Source organism: Canis lupus, chromosome 9 (assembly GCF_048164855.1).
Source record: "Canis lupus baileyi chromosome 9, mCanLup2.hap1, whole genome shotgun sequence".
NCBI lineage: Eukaryota > Metazoa > Chordata > Mammalia > Carnivora > Canidae > Canis > Canis lupus.
This window is the reverse complement of record NC_132846.1, coordinates 19,186,289-19,203,190: the sequence shown is the minus strand read 5'-3', so window position 1 is coordinate 19,203,190 and position 16,902 is coordinate 19,186,289. Positions and strand designations below refer to the sequence as shown.

Here is a 16,902-nt window from a genome sequence, read left to right as displayed (position 1 = left end):
AAAAGACAAGATAAAAGATATGTTTAATAATTCCATCCTGCTAACAAATGGAAAGTAAATGTTTTGAGCAGCATATTTTAGTATTATAGCTAACTTAGAAATGACTGGTTTACAGAATTTAGTATTTATTTTTGCTTAGGGACACTATAAAATCCAAATGGCTTATCAAACTCTTCATTGGAAAGCTGTTCTATTTACAAAAGTTGACTACTGTGACAATGACAGTTCATTCTTAATTTTTCATATTAGTCAAGTCACATCATTATCAGTATGCTTTTAAAAAGTTAAGAATGACTTTTAAAATAAAAGCAACCAAAACCTAAGGGCAAGTTCTCCTAATTCTTCTCCCCCTCCAGGACAGGTACTATACTTCCAGGGTTCAGATATCCATTAAATCTCAACCTAAAAGGGTTTGAAAAGATAGAGGCAAGTTTTATGAGAAAAATTAGGTAGAATCAGAAGAAAGGTAGGTGAAAGGAAATTCATTCCAGTTGGGCTTTTGACCCTCTTGTAGCTTCAATTGAATCACTTCTTTCTATACCACTCTTTCCTTATTTCTGAAGTAATAATTGTCATCTCATTATCTTGAAAGTTTGATTTAAGAACTAAATTCTAGGAATTTCTCTTGGCCTCATTTTGCCATTTGAAAAATGATGGAATTGTATCAGACACTTCTAAGCTTGCTTTAGCTTTCAAATGCTATGACTCCAATAGGTCATAGGTTATTTTCATTACACTTAAAGACAACTTATCCAGAAGACCCCCGGTCTAGTACACCTATGTTATACATATAGATAAACACTTAACTATTAACACAAACAGAATATTAAGATGTACTTCTTTAGGTCCCTAAGGAGACAGAATATCAGACTGAGAAATTTTGATAGAAAGTCAGGAAATGGAAAGGCCAGGAATATAGAGACCTATCTAGAGAGAGGAGAGCCATGTAGAGGGCAGGCTAAGGGGTCAAGGTTAAGAACACTTCCTTCATTATGTATGTTCATGGGAAATTTTCTTGGAAAGTAGGAGTGGAGATGGCCAGTTCAAGAAGAGGGGACACTCCAAAAGAGAAATTTGTGAAACATTAAAGACTATTTTATCATGTTGAGTTATTTTGTCTCAAGATCTCATCATCTCCATGAAGATTTTTTTTTTTTTGAGAGAAAGAGAGAGCACATGCAAGTGGGGGGAGAGGTGGAGGAAGACAGAGAATCCTAAGCAGGCTCCATGCTAGGCAGGGCTCAATCTCACTACCCCAAGATCATGACCTGAGCCAAAATCAAGAGTCAGATGCTTAATCAACTGAGCCACTCAGGCGCCCTGATGATGATGATGGGTTTTATAAGAGAATGTCCTCAAAAATAACACTTGATTGAAAAAAAAAAACTTGTAATCGTATAGGAGAAATTTTACCATATGAACAAACCTATTATGAAGCTTAAAGTTGCTATAAAAAATACTCTTATAGTGAGGACTTGTTCTGAGGAAGATTATGGTAGATAGAGAAAAAAAATCATCATGGCACTCTCCACTTCCCCTGCTACATTTGTCTCCTATCCACATCTCACCCTTCCCTTGGTTTTCTTCTACCATCCCCACTTCTCAGTCCTGAATTCCTCAGGCAGATCATCATATACACCCTCCCAGCCATGGACTGAGCCTGGAAATACTGCACTTTCCTTTAGAACACCTTCTAGAAATGTGGTGCAGTAGGATGAGCATGGGCTTTGAAGTTGGGCCACATGAATTCTGGCCCCCTATAAACATGGGAAAATAACATCTATGTCAGCCAAGTGCTGACATCTAAAATCGCTGTGTAGTTTAGAAGTGGTAATATATTTAAAGCACCTACCACGGTCTCTAGATTATAGTGCATGCAAGGTAAGTGAATCTTTTCTCCCTATTTCCAGAATGAGGATTTCTTCAGTGTGGTAGCATCATGGTTGAAAATCATCTGATAAACTAATTCCCAATGGATGTTAATAATTAGTGGGAGTTTAATGATACTACTTCCTTAATCATACAATGAAAGAAAATGCTTGGAGACATCATACTTTAAAAACAATTTCTGGTGGGGTAGCAGGTAAGTAGAAAAGTTGAATTTTTAGGTGTCCTGTTGCATAGGTAAGATGTTTTCTGGAAAACTTTGCATGGTAACTCTTTTGCTAGTGTTTTAGAAAACCAATTTCGCAATTTTGCCCATGAGAAACTTGAAATGTTTTCAGCTAAGAAATAAAGATTTCTGATCTAACAGAACAAAAAGTAAGGGAAGTCAAAGAAAGTTGCTTCAGAGGCAATTCTAAAGCACTAGGATTTCCTGACAACTTAGAAAGATCTGTTTTATTCTTATGTAGAAGAGATAGTATAGGAGAAAACCTGTTACTTGTCTTTGTGGGAAATGAAAAGTGAAACTGAGACCCACAAAACCACCTGATTGTAGGGTACCAAGAATAAGATTTGATGGCACTGGTGATTTTGTAACACTCTCCTTGCTGTGAGTATATGATGACTCACAAGAGAAAAATGATATTTATGGAAAAGTAAAAATAGAAAAGGTGAATCGTGACCCAAAGGAAACTTCATCAATACCATACACTCATTTATATGAATGAAGTCATTCTTCTAAAAGTTTAAGTTAGTCATAATTAATCTATGACTATAGGATCTTTATGTAAGTCTCCAGTGAAATGAGAGTTAGTATAAATACCCATAAAATTTGAGCATATTTTTAAAACCCACAATTTTGGCCTAAATTACTCAAATAAGACACCAGTGGCTGAGCTCCTTCTGTGGGGGAAGTGCACTAACTACCATCATAGAGTAGAAGCTGACATTATCCCTGGAGTTTCCTTAAGATTTCTGAACATCTGATTACTGATAGTCTACAACTCACAAATTATATAAACCTTTTGAGAATTGAGAGTTAAAGCTTTCTTTTCATTTCCATTATATTAGAGAATAATAGCATTGTCTCTCAAAGAAATTAGAGGCCCATGGCTAATATTTACTGTGGACAGTCTTACTCAGAGTAATCCTCAGCAAATGTCAATTGTATGCATAGTCGACTAATCAGAGACAACGGGAGCCCTGAAAGGAAATTATGACCCAATGGAGACTTCAGTTTATATGCCTTTCCCAGAGTAAAACACTCAGCGATCTCTCTAAGACTAGAATCTGTTTTCTGACTTTCAGGCAGAGCTCTTGCCTTGTTTCATACTTCTACCCTAGGAAGCAGGGTGCAGTGTGAATATTTTTACCTCCAGATTAGATCTGGCACTTCCCAGCAATGTGTTCATGGAAAAAAGACTCAACCCCTTCGACATTCTAATTTCCTCATCTGTGAAATGAAAATATTACATGCAGTTCATATAATGGCTGTGAAGCTTAAGTGTATACACATAAAACTTTTCCAAGGTTATAGCGCATCAGACAATTTCAACATTTCAATGGCTTTCAAAGACAAATATTTATTTCTTGCTCTCTTCACTAAGCTGGGACTCTGTGTTATTTTGGAACCCAGTACTTAGTTCAGGGACAGAACTAAGAGGGCAACTGGACGTCCATAAAGCCTCCTAAAACCTCAGCTCACTTAATGCTTTCGATTTTATTCATATTCTAAAGAGCAAAACAAGTCACATAACCAAACCCAAAATTAATAAGAAAATCCACCTATCAAGAAGCAGCAAATAGAAAAGATAAACCAATTACCAGAGCATAAAAAACATCAAATAGGATCAGTGTGTCCTAAATATTGATTCTATCCCTTACTACCTCTCTAAGTCTAGATTCCCAGGTACACAGATTATAGGTGTTTATTAATTAATTATTGATCCATAAAATGGTTGGTGAATAATTTTCATCATACTGGTAGTATAAATAATTACATAGGTTTTAGCCTGGAAATGTAAACAACTTTCTTTTAGATGCTTGAGTCACATATTTTAATCACATAGATTTTAAACTGAATTTTTTTTAAAGTTTCGTGTCAAATGTTTTCTAACCCTTGAAGGACCGTGTGCTGTCCAATGCTGATTCTCAATATATAAGTTTTAGTAAAAGATTGAAAGCACTATCAACTCCAGTAATGACTTCTCAACTATATTAAGATGTGCTTCAATAACTAAGTTAAAGTCTCTGAAATAACAACTGTCATGACTTAGATGGGTGCCAGGAAATATTGCTGTATCAACCTACATGTATAGATAATGTAGATTGAAATAATTTTAGGGGTAGTTTTGTAGTGGTCACAATTGTGAAAAGTCTCAAAAAAACTTCAAAAAGAAAGGATATTTCATAATATATTTATTATCACCCAATATTACTTTTTACCACCAGCATCTAGCGTTAGAACTTCTAGGACTACCAGAAAAAATGAAGAAACTATGATTAAGAAATAGGCGTTTCTACTTTCATCCAAAATTGCCATTTGTATGAAGGTGACTTTGAATAAATTATATTCATCTTTGTTCAGAATCCTTGACTGTTTATCACAATGAAATATTAAGTTGTATACTCACAAAATGCCTAGATAAGAAGGATATTCTCTTGGGCTGATTTCAGTGATGAATTTGGAGTTAGTGTCTCTCTGGGAGAGTCTATATTGCATAGGACAGCTTCATTTATAATAAAATGCTTCAGTATTAAAGTGACCCTGAAACAATAGAAGATGGACATGCATAAATGTCTGTTTGGAATGAATTTATTTATGTGTCGTTCATCAAAAGGGATTAGTTATTCTCTAGATTAGTACTATGCCACCATTACTGCCTTGTATGGATAAGACTTTCACAATAATTTTCCATTTTCATCTATCTTTTGAATTAAATTAAATTAATTTTAGTGTACAAGAGAAGAAAAACTTTCCCAGAAGAATCAGTTTTGTCCTAAGCACTGTTCTTCAAAACCACACCTCCAGATCCCAGGGCTTTATGCATTCACTCTCCTTTGATATCAGGAGCACAATGATTTAAAGCATAAGAAACATCATAGGGGAGAATCCTTAGGCAGGATGCATTACAGAATTTATTTAAAGAAACACAATGTTTAGAAGAATTTATAGGAACGGGCTTAAAGCAAGAAAACAGGCAACCAAAATATTTGTATGATTTTCAGCAAGTCAATATAAATCTCTTGCCCAGCCCTCCAAAATTTCTCTCACATGGTTTTTGTCACTTAAACTTCCTTCTACACAACAGAGCAATGCAACACATAGTATTAATGCTTAAAGTGTGTATAAACTTGAGAATGATAGCACATTATATTCCCAACAGATATACAAGTAATTAAAACCAAATCTTTTCCTGAAAATATGTTTTTAACTGAGGAAAAGAGCAAGCAAGTTCTGCACATATAAATAAGAAAAACAGGAAGGGAATCCATGCAATGGAGAAAGGAGTACAGAAAAAGCAAGCTTGGTGCATCATATTTTCTCTAGAGTTGCAAAGAGTGGCTAACTTCCATTGCATGATCCAACCTCTGATCATGCTACTGTGACCAGCTGTAGCCCAAATCAAACTTAATACCATTTTGGTGGAAAGAGGATTTAAGTTCTAGGTATAAATACTGGAACCCAAGTATCAGGAAATATCACTTGCAGAGCTGTTCTGAAAAAAGGGATGATATAGACAGGACATGACAACAACTTAATGCAAGGACTAAAGTAGGTCCACCAATGATAATGAGGCACATTTGGTTTCAGTAAAAGAAAAAACTTCCTAAAAATTGGAACTGCCCAAAACGAAGAAGGCAGCCCTTTGAAGTGATGAACTCCTTGGTACTCATATGTTCAGTTAAGGGTAATATGAATAGGATGACTGATTAAGAGATGTGGAAGGAGTTTGTACCAACTAAAACTAAATTTGATGCTAAGCACTTCTAATTTCTGAGACTACTAGGAAAGAGAGTTTATCAGACATTAGTATAATAACTTAGAAAATAAAGGGCTTTTTTGGAGAATGACTATAAAAATGACAAAAAATAAATGTTACAAATAAATCTAGAGGCCAGAAAAGGCATGAACATGACTGGCAAGACATGACTGGCAGTGGTAAGGAAGAGCAGGTAAACAGGATACATGGGAATAAAATTTTTAAAAGGAGTCCTATGATCAAATATATTTGAAAATAATGAGTTAAACACTATTAAACAGATTTCCATTGAACCATAGCTGTTCATCATCATTTTAAGTTTCCAAGGGAGGGAAACAATATGCAGTGTCTCCATTAAATCAGTTTTTTACAGAAATCTTTAGGAGCCAATACTTTTAAGAATATATAATAAAAAATAAATACTGAACTTAGTATTAAGAAATACTGGACTTAGTGATGGTGAGTCCAAGTTTGGACTTAGAACACCGGCTTGTACTCAAAGCCTAGTCACAATGAACCTAGTTAATTCACAGATTAGAAACAAGAATCCCAAGCCAATTTGGGGAGGAAGAACAGTAAAGTGAATCTCAAAATTTTTCCTAATATTTTAAAACCCATTTTAGCACATGACTTAACTAGGAAATTATTTTGCCCTGTAGTAAAAGCCCTATGCTGCACCAGATTCTGTATTCTAAACTGCCGGTCATGAAAATAGAATTTGGATAGATATTTCATAAGTAAACTAAAGAACACGAGCTGGAAATACTTCAGAGGGCCCAGTTTCACTGTTTAAAGAAAATATTCATCATAGCTATCATGTATCAAATATGACCAAGTGCCTGATAATGTAATCATCACCACAATTCCCACTTTAAAGGTGAGGAAATTAGAGATCAGACAAAATAAATAACACTTCAAAGATCTCTTTGTTAGTAAGCTATAGAGACAGGACTCAAGGTCTGCCTAACTCCAGAGTCTATACACTCTTAAATGGTGGATGGTGCTGCTATTCAGTGATTCAGGAAGCATTAAGGACTAGCAATTCAGAGCAGACAAGAGAATAACAATCTTACATATGGACTTGTTACTATATATATATATATATACACATACACTGTATGACTGGACAGTGCATAAAATCCCTTTCTCTTCCTATTATACTCAAAACCCATGACATACATTATAAGGCTCTGGATTACAAGTACCTAAGTGATCTAGTCCCTACCTACCTCACCAATTTTATCACTTGGCACTCTCTCTCTCTCTCTCTCACTCGCAATGCTCCAGCCACAATAGTTCTGACATTCTCTACATGACACTATGCTCTTCCTTACCTTGGGGACTTTGCACTCACTGTTCTCAGCACCTGGAACAGTTTCTACCCTACACCCCTTCACATCTTCCTCCAGCCTCAGCTTAAATGTCACTTGTTCAAAGAGTACATCTTTTTCCACTGCATCTACAATAGCTAACCCTCTCCTCTCTTCCCATACACCCTATTATCACAGCAGTATACTGCTTTGATTATGCTAACTACAGAATGCAATCTTTATTTACTTATTTTCCTCCTGCTTCACCAAATAGTGATCTCCCTGAGGACAGGAGGTCTCTCTTGTTTACCCAGACTAGTTGAAGGCTTGGTTCCAGTGATTACTCAGTAAATATCAGTCGGGTAAAATGAATGCCCTATTGGCATTATTCATTGAAGTCTGAAGAAGAAAAATCTAAAATTATTTATATACTTGGGAGTATATATGGGCTTAAATGATGGTATGTAAAGTATGTGATGGTATATGGATGGGTTTATCCATGGAGAGTATATTGTATAATGATAAGACAAAAGAGACTAAGCTAAAACCTTGACATGGTAACCATCATCCACGATGGTCAACAATGATTCTTATTTCCTAGTTATCTAGCCCTTGGGTGGTTCCCTCCCAAAATGAATAGAACTGACCTGTGTAATTGATAAGATATCATACAAGTGTTAGAGTTTGAGTTGCAAGTCTAGGCCGTCAATGACATTGCTCCTCCTTGCTCTCCCAGAGAATCAAATGTTTTCTCATAAGGATGCTGAAGTAGCTCTATGGAGAAATCAGGACCTGACTGGCATAGTAAGAAACTGATCTCTCCTAATAGCCAGCACCAACTTGCAGCACTAGAGTGAATCAGTGGAAGCAAATCCTTCAGCTGCAGTCAAACTTTCAGATGACTGCAGCACTGGCTGACATCTTGTCTACAATCTCATGAGAGACCTAAGTCAGAAACATCCAACTAAGCCACTCCTAAATGTCTGATCCATAAAAATTGAATGACAATAAATATCTATTGTTGTTTTAAACACCAAGTCTTGGGATAATTTGTGACACAGCAATAGATAACTAATACACTCAAGGAAATAACAATATATTATTTCTTTAGAGATTTTATTTATTTATTTATTTATTTATTTATTTATTTATTTGAGAGAGAGCAATAGAAGGAATGAACACTGGGGAGAGGCAGAGTGAGAGGGAGAAGCAGACTCTCCGCTGAGCAGGGAGCCTGACACAGGGCTTGATCCCAGAACCCTGAGATCATGACCTGAGCCGAAGGCAGAAATTTAACCAACTAAGCCAACCAGGCACCCCAACAACAATACATTGTTAATTAAGATGTGTCCAATAAGAGAATACTACAATTTATGAATTTTATAAAATGCCATGCCATAGTTCATCTCTTCAGGCATTTCCTTAGAATAAATTTTTCATCAAACATATCCTAGCTTGCATCCTTAAATAAAAAATCAGACAATGTAGATGGACAAAGGAAGTACAATATATTTATAACAACCTTTTAATGTAGGGCATTTAGAACTAAGAAACTTATGAAATTAGGAAAAGCATCTTATGCAACTCCATGACCAAAATTTTACCTTTCAAAAACTGATTAGTCTGGATTGCTTCTCAGGAAAAAAGGAATGAAAATATTTGTTGGGGGTCTACTAAGTGTTAGGCTCTAAATTATAAGCTTTACCATTTATTATATCTTCTGAAAACCCTATGAAGCAAATATTATTGGCCCTATTTTCACTTGCCCATCAGAGCTTCCTCATCTCAGCTTCTGGGTCCTTTTATCTTTGTGGTTTTAAATTTAGGTTGGATAACTGTCATTAATTGGAGAACATGAGAGTTTAACATCAGGTTAAACTACTTTCAACCCTTCCTAGGAATGAAATACTTGCTATAAAGTGAAGAATATTCCAATAATGAAGGGAAGAGCAATAAACATTTGGATTTTTAAATGGAGCAGCTAAAGTTTTAGAATCATAAGTAATATATTAGACCTGAAGGACTTGAATGTTTATCTCATATTACAGACGAGGAAATGGGACTCATTAGTACAGAATAATCTGTCAAATGGCCAATAGTGAACCGGTAGCTCAAGCAGAACTAAAAACAGCAAAGCGGCCTCCATTGAAGTTACAATAGTGCTTGGCACTTAGTAGATGGTCAGTAGATTACATTAGGCTGTGATGCATCATCCTAGAACAATTAGAGTTCCACCAATATTTAGTGAAAACTGAGAGCTTTTTCAGAAATCTGGTATGTCCACTTTCTTCTTCTGTAAGCCAATATAGTATCAAAAGTTGAGATTTCAAGTAGTACCTAACTTTTGCTGTACTAAAGAAGGGACCTGGGAATGTTGTCATTTTCTTAGAGCAGGAAAAAAATCGCCTCAAAATTTAGGTGCCTTAAAAACACCAATAGTCATTTTTGTTTTTGTTTTTGAATTTGTAACTTGGGCAGAGATCAACAGAAATGGCTAATCTGTGCTCCATACAGCAGCATCAATGGCAGCTCAGCTGAAGACCAGATGATCCATTTTCAAAATGGTTCATTCATGGCTGATATGTTGAAGCTGGCTATAATCTAGAAGTTCAGCTACAGCTGTGCACTGAATGCTGCATGATGCTTCTATCTGGATGCTTTCCTTTCCTCGGGGTATGGTGTCTGGGTTCCAAGATCAAGCATCCCAAAAGACAGAAAGGGGAAGCTGCCACTTCTTAAAACCTAGGCCAAAGACCGTACAGAGTGACTTTCACTATTCTACTGGTTAAGAAATCAGAGTCCTGGCTCCAGAAAAGATGAAGATGTCACCTCTTAATGGAGTTGTATCAGAAAATTGGTTGTCCATGTTTTAAAACCATTATAGAGGGTATTTTTTACTGTAAATGTAAATATGATTTCATTTTGCTGACATGACAAATAATTCAGCATTACTGGAGATGAGTCATAAATATCAAAGTTATACTCTATTCAATGGTATTAATCCCTTTATAATATACTAATCAATCGAGGCAGTCAATAGACCTACTAGTAATGCTCAGTCTTTGCCTCCATTTACTCTTCCACATAAAGAGGATAATAATAAACTTTCATGGGAAATGGAAAGGCTTATTTATAGCTAGAAAGGCAGAGTTACTTATAATTTGCCTTAATAGATGTTTGGTTTTTATAAAGATTTATTTATTTATTTGAGAGAGGGCATGTGCACATGGTGGGGACTTATGCGAGTGCACACGGGAGTCTTTTTTTCCTAACAAAAGATCTTTTTTTTTGTATATTTTTTCTATTGGAGTTCAATTTGCAACATATAGCATAACACCCAGTGCTCATCCCGTCAAGTGCCCCCCTCAGTGCCCATCACCCAGTCACCCCATCCCCCCACCCACCTCCCTTTCCACTACCCCTTCTTTCGTTCCCCAGAGTTAGGAGTCTCTCATGTTCTGTCTCCCTCACTAATATTTCCCACTCATTTTCTTTCCTTTCCCCTTTATTCCCTTTCACTATTTTTTATATTCCCCAAATGAATATAAAATGTTTGTCCTTCTCCGATTGACTTACTTCACTCAGCATAATATCCTCCAGTTCCATCTACGTTGAAGCAAATAGTGGGTATTTGTCATTTCTAATGGCTGAGTAATATTCCATTGTATATATAGACCACATCTTCTTTATCCATTTATCTGTCTATGGACACTGAGGCTCCTTCCACAGTTTGAAATACAAATCAAAACCACAAGGAGATACCACCTCACACCAGTGAGAATGGGGAAAATTAACAAGACAGGAAACAACAAATGTTGGAGAGGATGCGGAGAAAGGGGAACCCTCTTGCACTGTTGGTGGGAATGTGAACTGGTGCAGCCACTCTGGAAAACTGTGTGGAGGTTCCTCAAAGACTTAAAAATAGACCTGCCCTACAACCCAGCAATTGCACTGCTGGGGATTTACCCCAAAGATACAGATGCAATGAAATGGCAGGACACCTGCACCCCAAGGTTTATAGAAGCAATGTTCACATGGGAGTCTTATACAGACTCCACACTGAGCATGAAGCCCAATGTGGGGCTCAATCTCAGAAACCTGAGATCAGGACCCTGAGATCACAATGTGAGCCAGGTGCTTAACCAACTGTGCCACTCAGGTGCCCCAGTAAAGTCTTGTTCAGAGTGAGTAATCTATATGATGTCTTACACATGTGAAAGGTATAATTATTATGTGCTTAAATAATTTTGCAAGATGAGGCCTTTGCAGATTCCTGGATAACTGTCTATACCTGAAGTGGAGAAGCCTCCAATTAATTAATTTTGCAAACTCTATTTTTGAAAATGATAGTTATATGGGTTTTGAATGTTTACAAAAGAAGCAATACTTAATGTATACCATAGGATTTCAGAACTTCTTTGCAAATACATCATGTTTTCACAATAAATGTTTAAGTCAATATATAACATATTCAGTCAGTTCTCCCAGCAACAGTCCTATTCAGGAATTAAACTGTATCTAAGGGCAGAGTTTTTCTAATAATATTTAGGAATAGCAGAACTGAATTGCCTTTCTTGTTATACCAAGCAGGAAATTTTCAATTTTAACTAAGGCGGTGTGGGTGAAGATCTGAAAACTAGTTCTTCTTGTGAGGAGCAGCTAATAAGCACCTTATTTAGACCACAGGCACAGTAACCAATTGGGATTTTTCCCACAGGGTCCTTGGACTTAAATTAAATGACCTTCTATTAGGCAATTGAGACCACAGAGAGCAGTACCTTCCTAGGTTAGCCACTTACAGAAAGATTTGTTAAATAAGATGATATTTGTCCTAGCTAAAAATGGGGTCTACAGCTGAGAGGTTGGTTTTTCAGGGACTAGGAGAAAAAAAAGCTCTATTACCCAGTTAAGCATTATTACTGTGAGAAGATAAAGTGTGTATAAAACAAGAGTCACACGCAGTCAGCCAGGGGGGCCTCTTTATTTGTATATGTGTATTTTAGGTTCACACAGAGATTTTATTTATTTTTTTTAAGATTTTATTTATTTATTCATGACACAGAGAGAGAGAGACAGAGAAAGGCAGAGACACAGCAGAGGGAGAAGCAGGCTCCATGCAGGGAGCCTGATGTGGAACCGGAAGTCCAGGATCACTCCCTGGGCTGAAGGCAGGCGCTAAACTGCTGAGCCACCCAGGGATCCCCTCACACAGTGGTTTTAAAGGCAATATTAGTCTAAACATGATGTACTTCATTCATTTATGCTTGTTACACATACCTCCTTCAGAATTTTAAATTTCTGATCCAGAGAATTACCTGGATTAATATAAATTCATTTTCAAGGATTTACCAAAAAATACATTTACATTTGGTGTAAACCTTTTTTAAGCCAGCTAAAAGATGATACCATATGCCCTAAATCAGAATCTGCATGAAGCAGAATCCAAATAGCTGATGAATACAGTCACCAGAAGCATGGCCTTTCCCATGCCATAAGACAAAAAGGCTCCACACTGGACCTTTCCTTAACACACTAACACTTTCTGTCTTGTTTCTTGTCATCCTTTACTCACTATGGTTTAGGAGATGTTGGTGAAATGCTGAGAGTGGCCCTTAAATGGAAAGCAAAAACTTGAAACCCAAAAATAATTCTAGACTCCAAATCATAAATACATTTGCAAAAATATTTTGGGTAAATTCGGGCAAGAAAAAGAAAGTGGGGAGAGCACAGTCCTAACACAGAAAGCAGATAACCATTCTAATAACAAGACTGACACAAATGATCTCACTTACCCAGAAAATTTCAAAAAAAAATTGTCCTGTGCTTCACACACCCCTGCTATTTGATTATGATTACCTGCTCAGTACAATTGGCCAAAAGAGAAAGCCACACTCATGGTTTGAGTCACTGATGTTATACAAAACATTTCTCTTCATTTGCTAATGTCAAAATATTCTGTCACTCATTAAAATATAAATTAAGAGCAAATTTTTCACCATGCCCTTACCAAGATTTAGAGAATCACAGCAGTTGTGAAGGAATTTAGAAATATGCATTGACTGTAGATTCCTCCAAAATCCATCCATAAAACAGTGAAGGGTTCTCTTTTCAGTAAATTCCCCCTGAAAACCACATACTGTGCTCACTGAAGCAAGAAGTAAAAAAGAAATGATTGAGCAATATTAAAGGTGGGAAGTCAGACCCTTTTCTCTATAGTATTTTAATGCTGAAATAAAAAGCACTGGGTAACCCTTGGCTCCTCCAGCTGGGATGCCAGTGTGTAGCCCCTCTTCGTGCTGCCAGGTAAAGAGTCACTGGAGAGCCCACTTTCTCTCCACACTAACACAAATTTAAAAGCAAAACTTCCTACTAGACTTTCCAATCTCATATTTTCTGATGATGTGATCTGCTCATCCACTAAAAAGGTTAAAGAAGCAGATTTTCAGACTTGGACTGACATTGCTGCTGTCTCAATACATTTAAAATTGGATGGGAGGGCCTGTTTTCAACAGAATGTTATTTTGCTATAATCCAACAATAATCAAATATTTTAAAAGTCTAGGCTGGACTTTGAAATAAAGAATGGTGTTGCAAAATATTACAGTAATTTTACTGTAATTGCTGGACTTACAGTAAGATTTCTGCAAATCCCCCCTCCCCAGGCATTCTGAGTGTTCCCACACTTTCAGCATTAAGAGTATATAAAATGTTTACAAATAAGCACTTGACAATCACCCACTGTATGTATTAAACATAACCAGTATCCACAGTAAAGAGAATGTTGCCTTACACTTTGTGTTAAAAATTCTTCTAATTAAAATAATATTGCCCCCAGTCCTGTCTGCCTCCTTCTCCCTCCATTACTACCAAAAAGGACCTATGGTCAACTACATCCCTCAAATTTTATATATTTTATATTTAGGGGATTTATCCAACTTGTTGACAACATATATATTTGAATACATGCCAAATATATCTAGCATAACATTTTTTCTTTTTTAAAAATGTTTTATTTATTTATTCATGAGAGACACAGAGAGAGAGAGAGAGAGAGAGGCAGAGACACAGGCAGAGGGAGAAGCAGACTCCCTGCAGGGAGCCTGATGTGGGACTCGATCCCGGGACTCCAAGATTACCCCCTGGGCCGAAGGCAGGTGCTAAACCGCTGAGCCACCCAGGGATCCCCCATTTTTTTCTTACCTATATTTTGTTCCTATATTAAACAAATTATCTCCCCCAAGCATAATTAAAAACTGTCACCTATAGAGGAGACTTCCATAAGATGGCAGCTAGGAAGATCCTGAATTCAGCTCCTCCCACAGACATACCAAATTACATTACATATTGATTATTTCCCTCAGAAAAAGATCTTAAAACTAGATGAACTATCTTCCACAATAAAGGATTTTTTAAAAACCCACATCAAAACAGGTAGGCAGAAACATGATCTCCCCAAAACCTCATCCCTGGCATGTTGACACAATAGGGAGGGATCTCATTCGTCTGGTGTTTCTCCTGGAGGAGCAAGGGGTTAGTGCTCCACACCAGGCACCCAAACCCTAGGATCTGCACCAGGGAAAATGAGCCTCCCAAAACATCTGGCTTAGAAAGCCAATGACGTAGACTTCCAAGTGACCCAACATGCTACAAGAAAACTAAGAGCTTCCTTTTAAAGGGCTCATGGACAGTCTCACTTGCCCAGACACCCAGCTAAAAAACCAGCATTCAAAATGTGCCTAGACTATATCTGAAGGCAATTTATTTGCTAATCTAAAAACATCTGCCAAAGGAGCAAGGGACAGTTGAAACTCTCCCCAGAGACAGAGGCAATGGTGGATGCCATTTTCTTACTTCCACCTACCTGCTAGCACAGGTGGGTAAACTTAAATATAGCACCTTCCTGCCACCTTGCTAAGATTGGCAGAATGAGCTGTCATGGCACTGTCCCACTGCCTTGCTGAAGCTACATTGCAGGGAGTTATAGCACTCCCTCACTCCCTGTATGGGGTTGACAAGTAGGCGTTCTGCTACTCCCAGACTAAAGCTAGCACACACACACAGATAAGGCACTGTCCTGCTGCATTACTAAAACCCACCATGAGTGAAGGCAAAACTACCCCATTGCCTTCCTAAAACTAGTGAGTGTGCCCCTCCCCCAGCACTGCCCACGTACCCACAATCCACACAGAGGATGCCCCTTGACCCCTCCAGCCCTGGTGTCCAAGGAAGCTGGCATTCCTGGGCTCCTCGGGAATTTACAATTAGAAAAAATAGTTCTCCACAGGCCACCATCCCAAGTGCATTGCATAAAGAGCAGACTGAAATATAATCTCAGTCTTTCTGTGAAAATGGCCTATTTATTTAGCCTGGAGCTTCAACCTGAAGGACAAGCTTCAGGTTTCCCACATACATAAAGGCTAACAAGGTACTCCATAAAGGCAAGGAAGGGAGACCCCATCCTTACACATTCCCTTGGCCTCATAGCAGGATAACAAGATCTCACAGAAAGGACTTCATATACTCGTGCCCGGAATTTTGCAATGATAGCCCAGGAGACACCTCCAGTCCTCCATGTCTAGAGGCCAACAAGGGATTGGATTATAGCCCCACGGGACTATATATTTATATACTTTAAAAGCTGCTACCAGAGGGTCTGGCTTCTAATCAGCCTGAAACTAGATGCTAAATGAGATCCTTCCCCTTGGATCCCTGACAGGTCTTGGCATACCCTCAACAACAGGAACATATCAAGAATAAGTCAGAAGGTTCAGCCAATCAAAAAGATTTGATTGACCAAGGCTAAGTTGGATAAAAAGTATCATCACCTACGCAAGTATACTCCTTCAAGAATGAGAGAAGTAGCTATTTGCCTAATCCACAGAAACACAGAAATTCAAGCAAAATGAGGAAACGGGAAAATATGTTCCAAGTGGAAGAACAAGACAAACTCTCAGGAAAATACCTTAATGATACAAATCAAAAGAGAAATGAAAAATACTAAGGGACAAATAAACATGACACACCAAAATCTATAGGAAAGTGGTTCCAAGAGGGAAGTTCACAGCAATACAGGCCCACCTCAGGAAACAAGCAAAATCTCAAACAATTTAACTTTACAACCAATGAAAACCGAAAAGGAAAAAAAATGGAAGTATAAAATTAGTAAGGAAGAAAATAATAAAGATCATGGCATAAATAAATGAAATAGAGTATAAAAAGAAAATAGAAAAGGTCAATGAAACTAAAAGCAGGTTCCTTAAAAAGATAAAATTATCAAACCTTTAGCTAAACATACCAAGACAAAGAGAGGGCTCAAATAAATAAAATCAAAAATAAAATAGAAGTTATAACTAATACAACAGAATTAGAAAGGATTGTAAGAGACTACTATGCTCAATTATATACCAGTAAATTAGGCAACCTAAAAGAAATAGATAAATTCCTGGAAACTTATAATCTCCCAAGACTTAATTATAAAAAAATAGAAAATCTGAATAGATTGATCACTAGTAAAGAGATTGAATCAGAAATCAAAAACTTCCCAACAAATGAAAGTGTAGGACTAAATGATTGCACTGGTGAATTCTATCAAGGATTCAAAGATTTAGTATCTATCCATCTCAAACTCTTCCAACAAAATGAAGAGAAATAATGCTTCCAAACTCATTTTTTGAGGCCAGCATTACCCTGATAGCAAAACCAGACAATGACACCACAAAAAAAAG

General features: G+C 37.1%; 1 long non-coding RNA gene across 1 annotated transcript in view; it reads right to left on the bottom strand.

The window, feature by feature from the left end:
* Nucleotides 1-15,310, bottom strand: part of LOC140639876 (uncharacterized) — a 33,747-nt gene extending 18,437 nt beyond the window's left edge. Inside the window, exons 1-3 of the long non-coding RNA XR_012036523.1 lie at nucleotides 13,185-15,310; nucleotides 4,518-4,651; nucleotides 3,258-3,337 (exon numbers count right to left, since the gene is read on the bottom strand). This is a non-coding gene — a long non-coding RNA (uncharacterized lncRNA). The remainder of the gene's footprint in view (nucleotides 1-3,257; nucleotides 3,338-4,517; nucleotides 4,652-13,184) is intronic.
* Between the last annotated feature and the right edge of the window lie 1,592 nt (nucleotides 15,311-16,902).